The sequence below is a fragment of the Sorex araneus genome, chromosome X, assembly GCF_027595985.1.
Source record: "Sorex araneus isolate mSorAra2 chromosome X, mSorAra2.pri, whole genome shotgun sequence".
Classification (NCBI taxonomy): domain Eukaryota; kingdom Metazoa; phylum Chordata; class Mammalia; order Eulipotyphla; family Soricidae; genus Sorex; species Sorex araneus.
Window position 1 is genome coordinate 109,956,019 of NC_073313.1, and position 20,610 is coordinate 109,976,628.

General features: G+C 35.5%; 1 protein-coding gene across 3 annotated transcripts in view; it reads right to left on the reverse strand.

Moving 5' to 3' along the window:
* Window positions 1–20,610, reverse strand: part of TRPC5 (transient receptor potential cation channel subfamily C member 5) — a 330,706-nt gene that overhangs the window by 178,145 nt on the left and 131,951 nt on the right. For all 3 annotated transcript variants that reach the window (XM_055121759.1, XM_055121760.1, XM_004606294.2), the window contains one exon: window positions 8,891–8,961. The gene's annotated coding sequence lies outside the window, so the exon portion shown is untranslated. The remainder of the gene's footprint in view (window positions 1–8,890; window positions 8,962–20,610) is intronic.

The window sequence follows — 20,610 nt, forward strand, 5'->3', positions numbered from 1 at the left end:
ATTATGATCCCAAAAAGCTTTGGTGGGGAACATTCTCCCCACAGCCAAACAAGGCCCGAAAAATCAAGTGGTTTGGCCCTGTGGTGCATTTGGCCTGCTAGTGATATTTTACATGTCTAAGTGAACCTGAGAGCAGAAAGGTTCCTCACCCTGCACTAAAGGAAGGCACAACAATCAAAATCAGTTTATATTTATTTAGTTAACCAATATTTAAACAGTGAAAGTGTGCCAAGCATTGTTAGTTATCTTTGGAGGATAAAGAGGTCCCTCCTCTCATCATGTCTCACTCAGATTATTATAAAACCTTACAGTTGACCCACTATTTCCTCTCCAGAACATCTTCCACACCACTGCCAAGTGATCTTATGAAACATAAATAGGATAACATCTTACTACTCTTTAGTTAAATTCATGCTTCTCTTGTATGAAATCAGTACTCTTTCATAAGGTCTAGTAGGTCTTGGATTATTTTTAACCTCTACAATCTCATTTAAGCTTCTCTCACCTTTATCCACCATTCTTTTGTTTCGTGGGTCCTTTTCCAATTGTTCCAACATGCCAAAGGTTTTCCCATCTTGAGATCTTTGGTCATTACCTGGAACACTCTACTACAACTTTTATCCTTTAACCCTCAACAAAGTGTTATTTCCTCAGAATAATCCACTGTAAGCACTATGTCTGAAGAAGTTTCTTCATATTATTCTCTTCATTTTACTATCTTCTTTTTATTCTTAATGCTTATAACAACTTGCTATAGAAATTCTTATAGCAAAGCTTATAAAATATTGCATATTTTTAGGGCTGGGGAATTAGGGCTTAGGGGTTTAGGGTTACAGGGCTTAGGGTTAAGGCCTTGAATGCACTCACTCTGGGTTTGCTCCCCAGAACCACATTGACTCCTAAGTATCACTGGCTGTAGCCCTGGAAGCCTCCAAGAGTTTTTGTGGCAGCCATGATGTTCCTCGACACAACAAGGCCTGAATAGTACAATGACATTTGCCTCTAGCACTGAAATACTGACCCTTGAGCACTACTTGGGAGGTCATTACCAAAATTAAATTAATTTTTAAAACCATAGTTCTTTGATTTATTTGTCCTACTGGTTAATTTACTTTTCACTATGCAATTAGCCTTAAAGTTTAAATGGACCAATTGCACCTGATTTTTTTTCTGGAAAACAAATTTCTTACATCTGATAAAGCATGGGATCTTATACATATATATAATATATAATATGTCAAGCATATATATGAGAGATAATAGAATACCATGGAAGGTTATATATATTTAATATATAATACATATATTTAACACCTTATCATAAATTTTACACAGACTGAAAAATGTTCTCTAAGTTGCTACTTTATGATTATGACCTTGCACATGACTTCATACTGCACTCTCCACTTAAACTCTGTCATGACTTTAGCATTTTGCTCATATATCTCCTGTCTGAAACCTTTTCTTTTTACCCAAAAAAATTAGCCGACACTACTCTGGAACTTCTGCTACAGTTCTTTAACATTACATAACTGTATGTTTTTTATGTTACTAGGGTAGAAACTCCTTAATTTCTGCCTTCCCAGCACTCAAATGAGGTCACATGACAGATGCTCAGAAGTGTATGTTTGATGAGCAAAGACAATTTGGGTGAGGAGAATCAACATGATCATAAAAAAGTATTCAATTTTGTGTTACTTATTTGATGCTTTGAGATTTCAAAAAGGATTCATTGAAAACAAGTCCTTGGAAGATAAAGTAAATGTGAAATAATATAATGGTAGTGCATCAGGCAACACAGGGTGCAAGAATAATGTTGGTGATATTTATTTTTTTTAATTTTTTTTAGGCTTTTTGGGTCACACCCAGCGATGAACAGGAGTTACTCCTGGCTTTGCACTCAGTAATTACTTCTGGAAGTGCTCAGGGGACCATATGCATTGCTGGGAATGGAACCTGGTTCAGCTGGGTGCAAGGCAAACGTCCTACCCGCTGTACTATCGCTCCAGCGCCTGATGATATTTGTTATGGCATAATATGGCATAACTTCCAGTCTATCTGAAATATTTTATAAAGCACTTCCATGATGTGCTTTATAATGTTCGTTACGTGTTCAGATGGTGTCACTAGAAACAGTGCGTTAAAATTACTAAAGGATTATCTGTGAACACTTTACAGTTATAGGTTGTGGAAGGAAGCTAAACATAATGGGAACAGACTCAATCATTGCTGTATCAGGTTCCAGGTACTGTGTGAGAAGCTGTTGCAATGAAATAATCATTAAATTTTTGAATGTTTGATGTATTCCAGAGACTTTGTCAGTTACTGAGGTACACCATTGTTTTTAACTTTGGTTAAAAACCAAACAACAACTACATCAACAAGTAGTTCCACCCATTTGAACTCTTACAATGTTTTAGCTGCATAGGTTATAAATGAAGTGAGTACGGTAAAATATCAAAGTAATTTCAGGCTTGAAAGAATTATAATTGTTTTATATATAGTATATTTTTCACAGTTTCAATTTTCCTCTGTTACATTTTAAAATTCATCTGGTCTATTGCATTTCCAGTGGACTATATTATGGAAAGCTTCATAGTATTGCCCTGTAGATAAAATATATCTTCAAGAAGGCTGCCTGAATTGTACTATTTCAGACTCACTCCTTTCTTTTACAATCTTATATCTCAAAAACTAAATGTGAATGGAATAATAACTAAGATGGCTGACAGATAATAACTCCTATGTAAATTTCTTGACTGTGAAAGTTGCTATGGCCTGAAAGTAATGCATGTCTACATAAATAGGAAAGATGTGATGAAGGAGAAAGGAGAGTGCTGGTGCTCAGTATTAGAATTACTTATTATCAATTTGCTGCATTAAGTAAATATACTTAATGTATATACTACATTAAGAATGATGTAAAGTGAGTTTATTGCATCGATTATCAAGATTTAGGTCTTCTACTGTGCCTACTGTTCTGGATTCTTTAAGTGAACACAGCTGGTGCCATTTGATTCTTGCATTGTTAACTTTGGCCCTGATCCAGATTCTGAGGTAACTCCTTTCTCCATATACTTGTTATTAGTCCTACTCTACTGCTTTTCTTGGAATAACTAATGACAGAGTTTCTCTATCTCTAGAAGATGGGTACTGGGAAGAATTTTTTCCATTTGTCTTTTACTTTTGTATTGGGCAGATTGTACTCATCTCCCTATATCAAGGTGTGAGGTTGTCTCTCTCAGATTATACATTGGTTTTGAGGTATATTCTTAGCTGAACAAAATCAAACCAGCCAGCACTTCATGCCAGTTTATGAGTGAATTTTAGTGCTAATGTAGCCCCAAGCATGAACTCTCATGAATAGTTTAAAAGGCTATCTCAGGAGGGCTTATCATGTTCTGCTTTTTCTGTGCTACTGACCAGAGGAGTTTCCTTAATGGGGTCTATGACATTTGCGGGTTTTAATGATACAATATAAAGAGCTAAATATATGGGCTGGGCAGAAGTCCAGGGTGCAAAGTGGTTTTGCCAAATCTCAACCCAGACAACCGATCAGCACAGAAAACCGTGACTTATGAGAGACATGGAATCTGAGTAGCTTACATTCTGTCATGAAGATTGGAATTTGCATGGTGAACTTTTGTCAATTCTCAACTTTACACAAGTCAATAAATACGTCCACTGAGCTATCTTTTCAAAATATTTCTAATGAAATTAAATTTTTATTTATTGGTTTGTTAGTTGTTTTTAATAGTATAGATACCAAGAGTTTCACTTTATGCTTTTATGTTTATATAAGAGTTTCACTTTATGTTTATATATGTGTAATTGTCAGAATTATTACCACCAAAATTCCAGCACTATCCCACCACTAAAAAAGACACCTCTGCTCCTTCCACCCTTTTTGTGTATTTTCCTTTGATAACCATCATAGTTTGCTGCAAGTCTAGGAATTCTTATTTTTTTGTAAAGTTTTTGCTTTAGTAATTCACATTCCATGTCTGAGTAAAAACATCTGCTCATAGTCTTTAATTCTTATTTCACTGAACATACTCAATTCACATTCCATTCATTTTTATTCTAAAGACACAATTTCTTCTTTTTAAACGGTTGAGTATCATTTTGTTTAGTCTGTATATCAAACTTCCTCATCCACTCATCTATCAATTTACATTTAGGTTGTTTCTAGTTTTGAGATTTTGTTAATAATCCTACTGTGAACATAGGGATCCAACTATTCTTTTAAAAATATTTTGGAACTATGATTTACAATGATATTATTAATAGTTTCAGGAATATATTGTTCCAACTCCAAACCCACCACAGGGTCAGCGTCCCTCCACCAATGGTTAACTCCCATTCCCATCCACCATACCGCCTTATCAAACACTTTTAAAATTTTAATTATTGAAATACCTATTTGCAATATTGATCAAATTCAGGTAGGGAATGTGCAAACTGAATGCCTTTTCTGCTATACTCTCTTTCCAGCCCTGGCGGTGTTTTTACACTATTGAAGTTTTTACTAACTAAACTAGTTTACTATAAAATGTAATCCACAGAGTAACCATGAAGAAAATCATACTATATGGCTCAAATCTATTGAATAACATATATTTGAATGATATATTCCCACTTGTACACAGAATCTTATTTTCAATAAATACATCTTGTTTTCTACGTCTGCAGATTCCATATAGATTCAACCAATCTTAGATCTGTGGGGCCTATGAATAGAGGACTTACTATAAGGGATTTGAGTTTCTGAAGATTTTGGTGCCCACGTAAGAACAGTTCAGTGTCCTACAGATACCAAAGAGTTATCATGGTGAAGGTTTGGGGAAGTGAAAATTTTCACGTGGATTTTCAACTGTGTGGGGATTTTCAACTGAGTGTAGTCTTAGCACCTTCAAACTAGTATTGAAAGTTGGTGATATAGAATTGGAACTCATCAGTTTGTTGTTCTCAGGTTCTTAACCCTGAACACATGTGAAAATCATATAAAAATTCTAAAGTATATCTATGTCTAGTTAGTAGTATCTTCCTCACACATATATAACATTCCAAGTGTATGTTCTCAAAGAGCTCCCCAAGTGAATGTTACACACAGCCACGAAAAATAATATTGTTGTAAAGTGTAATAGGAGTTTTTGGGCATGGATGAAAATACAGAAATCTCTACTTAGACTGTAGGGCTCTAGAGCTTCAATAGTTGGTAATATATATCGCTATTTAAATCTAAATGGATGAAAATAAAATACAATAGAGTTCTGCATTTCAGTGTCACATTTCAAATATTTAATAACCACAGGTGACTCCATGGCTAGCATATTGAGGACATTTTGAACATTACAGAAAATTCATCTGAACAGTGCCAGATAACCAAAATGTCTATTTTACCTCTAGAATGTCTATGACATAGAGAGAATCCTTCAAATTTATGTTTTTGTTATTAAAAATGTCATTTAAGATAGTCTTTACTTATAAAAATTAGATAAATGTCAAACTTCTTATCTTTGTTAAAGACTTACAAGATTGATGTAAATTATATCATTTTAGGTTTACTTTGCATTACTCTTTGTTAATGCCCAGATTGTGATCTTGAATTATTTATTATTATTAACTTAATTTAATATTTGATGATCTGCTTACATTCAGATTAGATGGAAGTGAAGATTAGAGGTATCTTCCAATTTCATTTTAGGCATATGATATTTATTAAAATATATACCATCTGTATACAGCAATGTTAAAATGTGGTTACTTCATTTTCATAATTCATTTTCATGACAATGAATCTGTGGTGTTTTTTATTTTTAAGTTCATTTGTCACTTCTCTTTGATATCTAGGGTGGTTATGTTTAATCACTGGGGGCTGTATAAAGGAAAAAAATCAAGGCTTTTTTTTCACTAAAGTGAGGACATGAGCAAAGAATATACACTTATCTTTTTCAAGTCATTCAGCTACATGAGAAAGCTTGAATCTGTTGCTCAATACTCTATCAGTTTTTCTGCATAAAGTTCCCTGAAGTAGTTAAGGGAGAGGCAGAATAGGATGATATTACAGCAAATAATAGGCAGTGGTTAAAAAAATTTTCATCTGATTATTAGTCTAGATGCTGGCTTTCATCCCAGATCCCACAGACTATGAGAATTAAATGTCTGCCCTCTTTCTATTTACCTCTTCATTTTGGAATCTAAAGTAGCAACGTTAACACAGGAACTTATGTTGCAAACAATTCGTTAATGGAGAAGGACAGCTTAACAATTATTATATACTAACAATTTGGGGATCTGACTGAAAAGTACACAGGAGTACATTGTTTGTTCCTACAGCTTTTTAAATATGTTTGAAATGACCTTGACATAAAAAATATAAAATAATTTCTGAAATTTGCAAATCATGAATATGTACTCATAAGATATCAAACACTCTAACTTCAAATATAGAATTCTTTCAAGTTTGTTCTCCATACACTTTTAAATGAGTATCACTTGTATTCATTGTCATCCTGTTGTTCATCGAGGGCAATAAATTAGTATATCCTATATATACATTTTTTATTTTGGGGGGAGTGGGCGTTTAGGGATTACTACTCTTTGTATTCAGGGATCACTCCTGGCAGGATTGAGGAAACACATAGGGAGCCAGGGACTGAATCCGGGTCAGCTGCATGCAAGACAAATACCCTGCCCACTGTACTATCGTTCCAGCCACAATATATACGTTTTCTATGTAGTTTTCTTCACTTAATAGTTGGTAAGAATTTCCTATACATTATTAACTATTATAATTTTTTTAACCTCCCACCCTACATATAAGCAAATGATCTTTTTTTTGAAATAGCTTTCTTAGGTGAGACTGGGATATGATATGAAACATATAATCAAATATTAAAATTCATATTAAGTGATCACATAATATTTTGAGGCTTTGAGCTACACCTGACTGTATTCAGGAATTTCTCTTCATTATGACATCAGGGATCAACCCTGGAGGTTCATGAAGGTTCATATGTGGTGATAGGGACCAAAGTGGGGTTGGCCACATCTAAGGCAAACACCTTAAACCCTGTGATATTTGTCAGGCCTTCAATGTAGTATTTTATTTGGTCTTATCATGTTTATCATAGTGAATTTGACTAATCTCCTGTGTTGGTATATATATTTAGGGTTGCTTGCATTTATTTCCATTATTATATTCAAAGCTATGATAGATATTTTGTGCATATATATTTAAGGCTTCTGGGAAATATGTTTATTATTCAGGGTCATTTTCTCAAAATAGCGTCCCAGAAATGAAATTACTGGGTAAAAAACCAGAAACATTTTTAAAAATATGTACTGCTGAACTTTCAAAAACTTTTTTATTTATGAATAATAGATTTTTAAAGAAAAAGAAAACATTAGAATGTCCAGATACAGAAATAAACCTCAGTTTGTGTGTGTAATGTATACTGCATGGTCCAAATTTTCTTCCCTGCTACATATTCTAAGATTCCTGATTGTGTAGCAAAAAAATGTGTTATGAAGGAAGTACATTTCAGATGTTCCAATAGGTGTTACTTTCATTTAGGGAATAAAAACAATTGGGAAGCACTTCGATTTATGAACTGACTCTCTCATAGTAGCAGAAATCAAGATCTCTATAAACATGTCTGTTGAACAGCAGCAGTTTACTCACCGGATTCAACTTTTTATTTATTAATATATTTTTCATTTTTAAGAAACAAGACAAACAGTACCTTGAGCATCACTGGCACTAATTAAAACTGGAATGATCATGTATTTTAATAAAGTTAAAAAATGAATATGGAAAAATCAAAATTAGCTATTGTTTTAGAAAGTAGTTAAACAAGATTGTGGAATATGTAGAACCTGAATGGTATCTTTAAGGCTTAGTAGAATTTAGATAAGCAGCTATTTGGCATGGGAGATTATTTTTATTATATGTGAAGTGAGAATGAAAGTCAGCTGTGGGAATTGGCACTGTCTTGGTTGGGGCAGTATTAGGGGTAAGAGAAAAATTGCGTAGGACCAGGTCTGCTATATGTTCCAGAGTATATTGAACATCAGATTGAGAAGCTAGGACTTTATATTGCAAACGTTGTTTCTTAACCTGAAATGATAATAAGAGATAGGTGGTGACTCCTATGACTGTTCCAATAGTAAATTAAAGTAAAAGAATGGGACTTTTGATATAAGATGATAGATTTCGTTTGAATGACGACAGTCATAATGGACACAAAATTTAGTTATTTCAAAGGAAAACGAAACCAGGATGCAGTATTAAATAGAAGGTAGGGGATAAAATATTGAGAGAATCTGAAGGTGATAGCCGATTTGAAGCCTGAGTCATTAGAAGAGTGGAAGTGCTGCTATCCCAAAGATTGAGAAAGACTATTTACTAGGTTAGTCATTATAGTTATGATATTTTCAGGGTATACTAAGCTTCTGTCAAATGGATTCTTTTTGTTTCCTTCTTGGTTTTCATTTGGCAATAGCTCTTAACTTTTTTAACTTTGTTTCTCTGTCCCAGAGGGTTTTGCCAAGTAATGATCTTAAAAATGCTTAAATGCACTCAAGTTCTGCTGAGTATTATCTTATAATGCAATTGCTTTGGTGTGACTGTTTTGTAACTTTCTCATTTTGCATATTGGGTTTTCCAAAATCAGGTCACCCTTGTTCTTACTGAGAGGGTTTACTTAGGGGTCATATTTTCCTGCAAAGCTGGACATGATATGTGATGATATTACAGAATTGAAACAGATAATAAAATTCGGAAGGAGACTTACCTGGAAATAAGTGTACATACCCTCTTTGTATAAAATGCTACACTTTAAAGAATAGTGTCCTGAGAGTTAGAAGACCTGCATTTTATTCTCACCTCTTCCACTAATTTGGAGTTTGAATTAGAACAAATCACATATCCTCTTCTTCATGCATTTGTGTCCTTTCCTGTGAAATAAGATGAATAAAAAATTATCATTTAGATTAAAACAAGTCTAACAACAAACTTACAGCAGTGGATGTTTGAATAGCATTAACATTTATGATATGGGGCTAGTTATAGCACCAAGTGAGGGCCACCTTAACCAGTTAGCCATTTGTATACTCCAGAAGACCTGGGAACCAGAGAAATAGTAGATACAGCAGGTAATGGGCTTGCCTTGCATGTAGCTAACCCAGGTTCAATCCCAAGCACCTCATATATCCCCTAAACCCTTCCAGGAGTGATTCCTGAGCAGGAGTATGCAGGAGTATGCCCTGAGTACAATGAGGTGTGGTCCCCAAAACCCCAAAATTAAAAAACAAATAAATATCTTGTTTCAGGCTAGAAGAAATGAATCTCTGGACTCACTGGATTGGGATATTTAACATTTTTATTATCTCACCATGAATTACCAAGTTATTAATTATTTAGTTTCAGACATCCAATGTTCTAATGTCACTTCCTTCACCGGTGCCCACTTCCTTCCACCAATACCTCCAGTTTCCCTCCCAACCCCTGCCTGCCTCTGTGGCAGGCATGATTCTTTTCTTTTAAGCTTTGTGATATATAAAAACTGTTTCTGATGGTATATCATGCATATCATTTTAGTGTTTCCTTCCTTGTCTTATCCATCCGTCCCCACCACCAGCAGTGGCAACCATCCTACTGAAGACCTATTCTCATATGTAGTTTCTGTTGCCTTTGGGTATTTGTTACTCCCCTACTCTGTTTTTTTTTTTTGGTTTTTGGGTCACACCCAGCGATGCACAGGGGTTACTCCTGGCTCTTCACTCAGGAATTACCCCTGGCGGTGCTCAGGGAACCATATGGGATGCTGGGATTAGAACCCGGGTCGGCCGCGTGCAAGGCAAACGCCCTACCCGCTGTGCTATCGCTCCAGCCCCCCTACTCTGTTTTTTATATCCCACATATGGAAGAGGACATTCTGTATCTACTCCTCAATGTCTGACTGGTTTCACTCAAGATGATACTCTCTAGATCTATTCACATAGTGGCAAATTACTGTATGAATTCATCTTTTCTTACTTTTTCTTACTTTCCTATATGTAAGAAAACTTACATGTTTTCTTACACATTCATATGTATAGTACTCACACACCTATATAGACATATATACTTATTTATCCAGTCATCTGTTCTTGGACACTTGGGTTGTTTACAGATTTTGGTTACTCTGAATAGTGTTGCAATGTCCAAGAAAAGACACTGGTTGTGTTTTGGGGCCCATATAGAATATGCTAAGGAGTGGAATTGCTGGGAGATGTGGAAGTTCAATTTGTGATGTCAATGTTGTTATCTTAAAAGGGTGGGCTACAAAACTGAGAGGCCGCTAAGTGTGGTCACTCGACCTCATACCTCTTCATCCTCAGCAATGGAAAACAAATTATCTAATGCTTCCTTTTCAGCAGGTCTGACTTTAGGGGAGAGACTCTCCAAACAATAATAGTGAGTTTTGTTGAAATATTGTATGCAATTAAAATGAAAGTAAAGTGAAATTTATTAGTTACACAGGCGGGGGGGGGCTTAGGGTGGGGGGGCTAGGGGCGTGGGGGGTTGTGGTGTGAGGGGGCGGGGTGGAGCTATACTGGGATTCTTGGTGGTGGAATATGAGCACTGGTGAAGGGATGGGTATTCAAGCATTGTATAACTGAGATTTAAACCTGAAAACTTTGTAACTTTCCACATGGTGACTCAATAAAAAATAAAAAAAAGGATGGGCTAGTTGACATTTCCACCAGTAGTAAATTAGGGTCCCTTTGCCCCCCATTCCTGCATCCATGCTAACTCTAGCTTCTAAGGTTCAACCAAGGATACATGGAACACCTGAGCAATTACTATTGAGGAAACAAAATGGTAATAAAAAGTCTCTCCCAAAACAAAAGCCCTCACCCACATAGGTTCACTAGTGAGTTTTTTCCAAATCTTTAATGAAGACCTACTGTCAATCCTTTTCAGATTCTTTTTTGTTTGTTTGTTTGTTTGTTTTGGGGTCACACCCAGCGATGCACAGGGGTTACTCCTGGCTCTGCACTCAGGAATTACTCCTGGCGGTGCTCAGGGGACCATATGGGATGCTGGGAATCGAACCTGGGTCAACCTGGGTCACTATTGCAAGGCAAACGCCCTACCCGCTGTGCTATCCTCCAGCTCCCAATCCTTTTCAGATTCTTTTAGAAAGAAAGAAACAAATCCTCTCAGTTTCTATGTGGCAGACATCATACTGATACTGAAGATATACAGAGATAACAACAAAAAGAAAACTACAGACCTGATGATACCCTGATATAAAGATCAGCAAAAATATACTAGCAAATTGAATACAACAACATATGAAAAAGATCATACATCATGACCAATTAGGATTCACCCCAGTGATGAAAGCTTAGTTTAACTTATGCAATTCAACCAATGTAATACACCATATTAATACAAGGAAAAATCAAAACGATATGGTCATTTCAATAAATGCACAGAAATCATTAGACAAAATACAACACCCATTCATGATAAAACCCTCAGCAAAATGGGAATTGAAGAAATTTTCTTCAAAATAATTAAATCCATTTATTACAAGCCCATAGCAAACTCTGTTCTCAATGAAGAAAAACTGAGAACCTTTTCTCTAAGATCAGGCACAAGATAAGGGTTACTACTCTCAGCACTAATATTCAATATAGTATTGTAATTCTTTGCCATAGCATTTAGGCAACAAGGATATATTAAGGCATCTAGATAAGAAAAGATTTCAAGATCACAGCTTTCAGATGATTTAATATTATATTTTCAAAGTTCTACATGCTCAAAACTCTAGAAATAATAGATTTGTATAGCAATATGGCAGGCTACAAGATCATTATGCAAAACTCCATGACATTTCTATATGGATTAAGTTATTTTTAAAGATGAAAATAAATAATCTATATTGAATCACCAACTTTTCTTTCTATTTTTTTTCAGAAACCTGAAAGGTTTTTGGAAAGAAGAAGACAAAGAAAAGAAATACCCCAGTCTGGGAGGAACTTAGTATGGAATAAGTTTGAATCACTGATTTCTTTAACACTGGCTTTACTTCAAGATTATATACCTATTCTACTCTTAAGACAAAACAGAAACTAAAAGTGTGGCTGCCCTAATTTTCTGAGGTCTGTGCTCATAATCTATTTTTGAGTGGTGACAAGTAAAATTGTTAGTAAATTTTTTCTGAGTTATTTTATTGAATCTTAGGGATTTCTCTCATAAAGGGAATCAACTCAAGATCTTCACAATAATAGAGAATCTGAATAGTATGTTGTTAGATAAGAGGGATTTCTTCCATTTTGTCCCTCCGAAGCATTAAAATTATTTATCAGTGGTAAAATGATATAGATACACTATGACCTATTAATCCCCAATGACCGTCATTTATAAGTTAATGTTAGTGCTTTCCAAATCTTGATAGTTTATCACTTGTAAGTCAGGATGTTCTATATAGTTATTTTGAATATCATAAATTATTTAAGCCTGTACAACCAATGACCTCAATTTATGCTAAGCAAATTGAGAAATACAGAAGTATTTAAGTATTTTAAATATTAGTCTTTAAGTATTTCTTTATATAATACAGAATCATACTAATATATACAAAAAATCTAACTCAGTAATTTTTTTAATCTCCCGACTTATTCTTCCTTTTCTAATGCTGTTTATTCTCACAGCGACCCATTTTGACCACATCTGGTGTATGGATTAAATGGTATAATGAATGGTTTTATTCTAGGTCACACCTTTAACTTCTTTTCAGAATTTTTGGTTTCAAACAATGCTTCTAACAATTGCAGGGTGGCTCCTACAGGGTAAACAGACATAATGTATTTCATAGCACGTCCTACTGTGTAAACTGAGGCAATATATTCCATAGCATCTTATGACAACAGAGAATATTTACTAGCTGCTTAGGGTCCACTCAAAAAATGCATCTATGAGTGTATGAGTGACTTCTCATATGATTTTCCTAGAAATACTTTTGCTACAGGTTCATATATTTTGCCAGAAGCCAAAAGTCTAGTGGCTTTAAGTTTTTAGGGATTTAAGAGGCAACAGTTAAAAAAACCTGACATGGACAAATATTTACCCATGAGCTAAATTTGTTTTTGAAAATAAAAAAAAATGACTACCACAGCTTCATTTTGGTGGTAGAACACCTTGTTAACCTAATAAACACTAGTGGTTTGTGGAACCATAATTTGAATAATACCAATTGATCAAAATGATTTTTATTGTGTCATGTAATTAGTCATATATTACTATTTAAAAATGATGATAGTGTTAGTTTACAGCTTTGCATAGGCTTCTGGTATACAATTTCTCATCTCATTAGTGTTTTTAACTTTTATTCACCCGAGAAATGGCATCAGTCTGAAGATAGGACTTTGTCAACCACTGGAATGTATCACACTTACCCATCATCAAGTGGCCATCATCCATAAATCATTGCATGTACATGATTCAACTGACTTCTTTTCTTCAGATAGTCAGAGTACTATCATCATAATCTAATATTTTAATAATTAAAATATTTCTTAAATATTCCAAAATCAGTTATGTTTTATGGTATTTGTGTTTCTTTGGACTTGTTTCACTTATTCACATCAAGATATAATCATGTCATAAGCCGCAAGATTCTAATTTTTGATAGCTGAGTAACATTTCACTGTGTATACATCTTCTTTATGAAATCCTCCAACATCTAGATTATTTTTTTCTAAAACTAGAATAGTTTTCTTATCTTGGATTTTTAAAATTGCTACAACGAACATAGGGCATTATATGTATTTTTGAAATTAGTACTTTAATATTATTCAGGTAAATGTTCAAATATAAGATTGCTATATCAAATGTTCTACATTTAATTTTTGGAAGAATTTCATTCTATTTTTCTTAGTGGCTATAAAATTTTACATTAACACCTATAGTCACGTTACCCACACTAATTCCTCCAATACATAAACACAGATTTTCCTTTCTGTTGTGGTGTTTCATTTTCCATTTTATTTCAATAATGTATTGTATATTTCACCGAACAGATAATTTTCTTCGTTATTTACATTCCAATGTATCTATTTCCCTTTTATTGCTTTTGGATAAACTCAAACAGTGCTTACAGGGTCATTCCAACTCTATTCAGGGGTCCTCAGGGCCATAATGAAGTTACTATATGCCTCCAGGGCTATAATTAATGGCACCAATGAGGCCATATGATGATGGGCTTCAAATTTGGATCCTAGTACATGCAAAGCATGAACCACTGACAACTGAACTAACTCTTCGACCTCTATTTAATTATATTTGATACAATTGTAAATGGGAGTGGTTTTTATTTGAATTTATTTTTAATAATTTATCACTACTTATAGTGATAAATATAAGAAATATAATATATTTCTTATAAGTTCATTTAGTAGTACACTGTAGCACTGTCATTCCGTTGTTTATGGATTTGCTCAAGAGGGCAACAGTAACGTCTCCATTGTGAGACTTGTTACTGTTTTTGGCATATCGAATGCGCCAAGGGTAGCTTGTCAAGCTCTGCCGTGGGGGAGGGATACTCTCAGTAGCTTGCTGGGCTCTCCGAGAGTGGTAGAGGAATTAAACTCGGGTTGGCCACGTGCAAGGCAAACGCCCTACCTGCTGTGCTAATTTGCAGTTGAAAATGTAGAGTTTTCAATATACATGTTAAACACAATATTGCCAGTTTTACATCTTTCTTTAACAATCTGAGTACCTCTTATTTATTTTTCTTGCCAAATTGCTTGGTACAAAACTTCTAATAATACTATGTAAATGTTAATGTTATTGAGAGTGGGCATTCTTGTTTTATGTCTGAACTTCTAGGAAATGTCTTCATTTCCCTCACGAACTCTGGCTTTGTCATGTTGGCATTTCTGTCTTCAACTATATTTCTAAATCAACTTTATTGAAAATTTATGATAAAAATATTGGGAATATTTTTAAATGTTTTAGCATAGCGGGTAGAGCGTTTGCCTTGCATGTGTACGACCCGGGTTCGATTCTTCCATCTCTCTTGGAGAGCCTGGCAAGCTACCGAGAGTATCCCGCCTGCACGACAGAGCCTAGCAAGCTACCTTTGGCATATTCGATATGCCCAAAACAGTAACAACAAGTCTCACAATGGAGACATTACGTGCTACAGTGCTTTATGTATTACTTGTTGTTACTATATTTATTGCACTGATCACTTTTTAAAAAAATTATTGAATCACTGTGAGATAGTTGTAAGCTTTTATGTTTGGGTTACAATCACACAATGATCAAACACTCATCCCTCCACCAGTGCACATTCCCCACCACCAATATCCCTGGTATCCATCCCCTTTCCCACCCTCCCACTGCCTCCATGGCAGACAATATTCCTTATACTCTTTCTACTATTGGGCGTTGTGGCTTGCAACACAGACACTGATAGGTCATCATGTTTGGTTCATTATCTACTTTCGGCACACATCTCCCATCCCAACTGATTCCTCCATCCATCATTTTCTTAGTGATCCCTTCCCTATTCTATCTGCCTTCTCCCCTCCGCTCATGAAGCAGGCTTCCAGCTATGGGCCAATCCTCCTGGCCCTTGTAACTGATCACTTTTTTTACCTTTTATTTTGTTGGTATAATTTATCACATTTGTGGGGTTGTATATTTTCAATTACCTATTCATACTTGAAATAAATCCCGCTTTATTGTGGCACGTAATCTTTTAAACATATACTTGAATTTGGTTCACTAATGTTTTACGGAACAGTTTGAATTTATGTCACATAACATATTTAGTATTATTTTCCATGCTTTCCTTATCTGGTTTGTTACTAATATTATAATGTCCTAATAAAGTATTTTGGACTGGAGCGATAGCACAGCTGGTAGGGCATTTACCTTGCATGTGGCCGACCCGGGTTCAACTCCTCCATCCCTCTCGGAGTATCCAGCAAGCTACTCAGAGTATCCCACCCGCATGGCAGAGCCTGGCAAGCTACCTGTGGCATATTCGATATGCCAAAATCAGTAACAGGTCTCACAATGGAGACGTTACTGGTGCCTGCTCAAGCAAATTGATGAACAAACGGACGACAGTGCTACAGTGCTACAATAAAGTATTTTGGCACTCTTTACTCCTTTTTAATTTTTTGGAAGATTTTGTGAAGGACGGTTATTCGTTCTCAAGATATTTGGTAGAATTTATCACGGAGCTGTCAAATTCACAAAACTGTTGATGAGGAGATTTTTTTATAACATTTCAATTTCTTTACTTTTTATTAAACTTTATTGTTTCTTCATGATTCAGTTTCAGAGGTTGTACAACTCAAAAAGTTTTTTTCTTTCCTTATTTGGTCTAATTTTTTGGGATCAAGGTATCATAGTAATTTCTTGTGGCACTTTTTCTTTATGTGGTGTCTATGTAACGGGTATTTATTTGTGATTTTGAATGTTTTCGCATTTTTCCCTTAATAGCTCTAGCAAATATTTTGTTAATTTTCAAAAAATTCTTTTTGGAGACTTCACAATCCCTTCCTTCTACTGACTTTAGGCTACATTTGTTATTTTTGAATTTTACTTTATTTATTTATTTGTTTATTTGGGTCACACCCCACAATGCACAGGGGTTATTCCTGGTTCATGTACTCAGGAATTATTCCTGGCGGTGCTCAGGGAACCATATGGGATGCTGGGAATCGAACCTGGGTCAGTCGTGTGCAAAGTAAACACCCTACCAACTATGCTATCGCTCCAGCCCCTTTAAATTTACTTTAGGTGTAAGTTTATATTGTTTGAGATTTTCTTTGTTTCTCTATATAATCCTGTATTGTCACAGGTTTTCTTCTTAGTTCTGATTTTACTATATCAAAAAGCTTCTGTTATATAGTATTTTATTTATCAACTACCTAATACAACTTGAATGTTCCTTGTCTTTGGCAAATATAATCATTTAATAGCATTTTATTTAATCTCCACATGTCGGTAGTTATTCTACCTTTTTTTGTATTTGATTCTAAGCACTGTATTCAGAAAACATATGTGAACTGATTGAGTCTAAAATAGATTTATTTTTGTGTGTGTCTCAACATTGGATTGATTCTTAAGGTTATTCCATTTACACTTCAGAAAAATGTATATTATGCTACTATAGAATAGAATGTTCTGTACAAACTTATATCCATGTGGTTTTGTGTATAATTAAAATTCATTGTTATTGATTAAAACTTTAACTTTTTTCTTTTTTTTTTGTTTTTAGGTCACACTCAGCGATGCTTAGGGGTTGCTCCTGGCTCTTCACTCAGGAATTACTCCTGGCAGTACTTGGGGGACCATATGGGATGCTGGGGATTGAACCCAGGTCGGCCGCGTTCAAGGCAAACACACTAACCATTGTACTATCACTCCGGCCCCTGTAAAACTTTAATGTTTTTAAGATTATTTATTTTTAAGTCCTGCCATTTCAGTTATACTATCTCTTGCCATTGATATCTTTGAGTTCATTTCTTCTGAATTGTCTGGAATTCTTGTAATCTATATGTTTTCTTTGTTCCTAATATTAGAGAGGTTACCAATGATTATTTCCTCAAATAATTCTTTTTGTGCTTTAACTCTAGTGTCTTCTGGAACTCCTAATGTGAATACTATTTCCCTATTCCCCTTAATGTTGTAGCATAAGTCTCTTGAGTATTTTCTTATTTGTTGTTCTATTTATTTGTTGTGTAGGTGTGTTCTATTTATTTGTCTTCCTGTTTTATGTCCTTCTGTGCTTTGTCTAATCTGCTTTTGGAGCCATTTTACACAATTTGACTTAATTTTTAAGAAAGAAAAAAATGTTTTATTGAAAGGAATTTGCTTAGAGCTTTAAACTTCTCTAAGAGATAGAAATATGGGGAGTAGTCAAAAGAGAACAAAATAACTATGTCGCCAGACCCTGTGCCAGGCTGTTTCATTCAGAGCACCCCGAATGGCACCCCAAATGGGTGAGACCCCTCCCTGCCCCAAGGGACCCAGCCCAAAGTTTAGTCAAAAACCTCCCGTACTCAACCACTGAGACGCTTATGGCCACTCTCCATATGCTTGGGCCGAGCCTCACCCAGGAATGAATTCACAGATAACACAGGTATGCAGGGCTTGTGACTGAAAACTCCAGTTCAATGGAACGGGGAATGGGGATCTTTTGCCCGTATCCCCCTGCATCTGGCAATTCAGCAGTCACACCCATTAACCACCTCTGGCTGGTACCAGATAAAGTCATCCATCGGCCACCATCTAGATGGCATTTCCTTCTCTCCTGGAAGGGAGCATAGCAGAACACACACTATAATCATGCCACCGGACCCTGAGCCAGGTTGTTTCACCTGGGGTGCCTGGAAGGGGGTGTTTGAGACTCCTCCCCACCCCAAGGGACCCAACCCCGGCAGCTGAAAACCTCCAGAACTCAACTGCCCCCATGCTCATGGCCGAGCCTCACCCAGAAGTGAACGTATTCCTGGACTGTTGGATATCTCATACCTCACACTGGTGCATACTCCAAGTGTACCACATCACAGCTGATGGGGTTTAAAGTAGGAGGCAACCAATCTTAGAGGGAAATATTTTTTTTACATGCACACACACACAAGCACACAAGGCTCAACCTTTAACAAAATGTTAGTGACCCCTGGGTGAAATACAACATTCTTCACACTCTTTCTCTCCTTTAAGGATTTTTGGGATAAATTTTCAGTGGTTTTTCATAACAAACAATACAAAATAAATTATTTCGGTTCTGCTTTGGGGCAGGGTTGGTGTTCAGGGTGAAAACATCTGAAATATGGTGGTAGAAAGGTGTAATGGTGGCGGGATGATTGTTCAAATATTAAACGTAATCAAATATTGTGAACTACTTTATAAAATAAAAAAACAAGAGAACATAGGCTCCTCCAGAGTCGAAGCAGCTTCATTCAGCTTCCTCCCGAGTGGAAACAGCCTAATTTTTAGTTCTTATTATTGAATTCTTAAGCTTGGTACTTATTTTTCAAAATAATTGAATTTTCTAGTATGTCTATTATCCTCCTGAGATCAGTTAACATCTTTATAGTCATTACATAGAATTTTTCCTTACGTTTTTTGTTCATGTCCATTAGTTTTAGGGTATTTATCTGGAGTATTGTTCTATTGGTGAACTTTTCTCCTTCACTATTTTGCTTGGCTCTTTGTGTATACTTTCTTATTTAGGCAACATTTCTACCCATTATAGCGTGAAGTATTTGGTTTTATACAGGTGATATTATGTGGAGTCCAGAAGATCCTAACTTCACCATCATCATCATCCCGTTGATCATCGATTTTCTCGAGTGGTCTCAGTAACATTTCCATTCGTCCTAGCCCTGAGATTTTAGAAGCCTCTCTTTACTCATCCTTCCAATGGTGCTGCATTGGAGGCTCTTTCAGGGTCAGGGGAATGAGACCCATAATTATTACTGGTTTTGGCATATGAATATGCTACAGGGAGATTGCCAAGCTCTCCCATACAGAAAATATAAAATTATAAGAGAATATAAACTCCTATGAAACAGGTGTAAGAGCTAATTATAACTGAGATTCTATTATCAGCAGGAAAGGCAAAAATTTTTAATAAATGTGAAAATGGAGAACTGACATCAATACACATGTTAACAGGCATTCCTTCTCCCTCTAATCCCCTCCTCCCCGCCACACACATGAAAAAAATCACTTCCTTTGCTTAAGAACACTTCCTTTGCTTAAGATCCAACCTCCAAATGAGCTGTTAAAAACTAAATTGCAATGTGGGGGATATCTGAATACAGGCAGTTCATGACTTTAGTGTCAAATTTGTTGTGTTTCTGAGGGTACTGTTTTTTTTTTCAAAGTGCTGGGCATCAAAGCCAGGATACCACACATGTGAGGCATGCAATATACAATGCTGTGCCAGATCCCTGGCCTTTAAATTATTTGTGAAGTAGAATTCCACAATGTGTGTGATTTACTTTAACTTACTCTGGAAAGAGAAATGAAGCAAGTAACTTAGGCAAAATGTTAACAGTGACTAATCTAAAACTAATGAATACAAGTCACTACAGCTTCATTACCTTTCCTTCTAAAGTACTAGACAGATCTTGGAAGATTAGAGAGCAAAATCTTTCAGGATATCCTTGGAAAATCTTGAGCTTTGGCGGTGCTCAGGGACTATGTGGGATGCTGGGAATCAAACCCAGGTCGGCCACGTTTGCAAGGCAAACGCCCTACCCACTGTGCTATTGCTCCAGTCCCTAGACTCCCTTCCTTGTAAGTCAAGTCAGTCACTACCAGATTTGACTCACCAAGCCCAAACTTATTATGTCCACGAAGAAGGGAACAGATGGAAAAGAAATCTTTAAAATAAAGAGTGATCAGATTATTTCATTTGATAACCTTTTTTCACAAAATAAATATTTTAAGAGACCGAATAGTATTCTGTAGAAAGTTATAGGATTTTCACATTTTAAATTTTTATGAAGACTTTGACTTTCCCATGAATATAGATTTGCAATAATATAGATCCTCACTTAAACACCTGAAAAATCTTA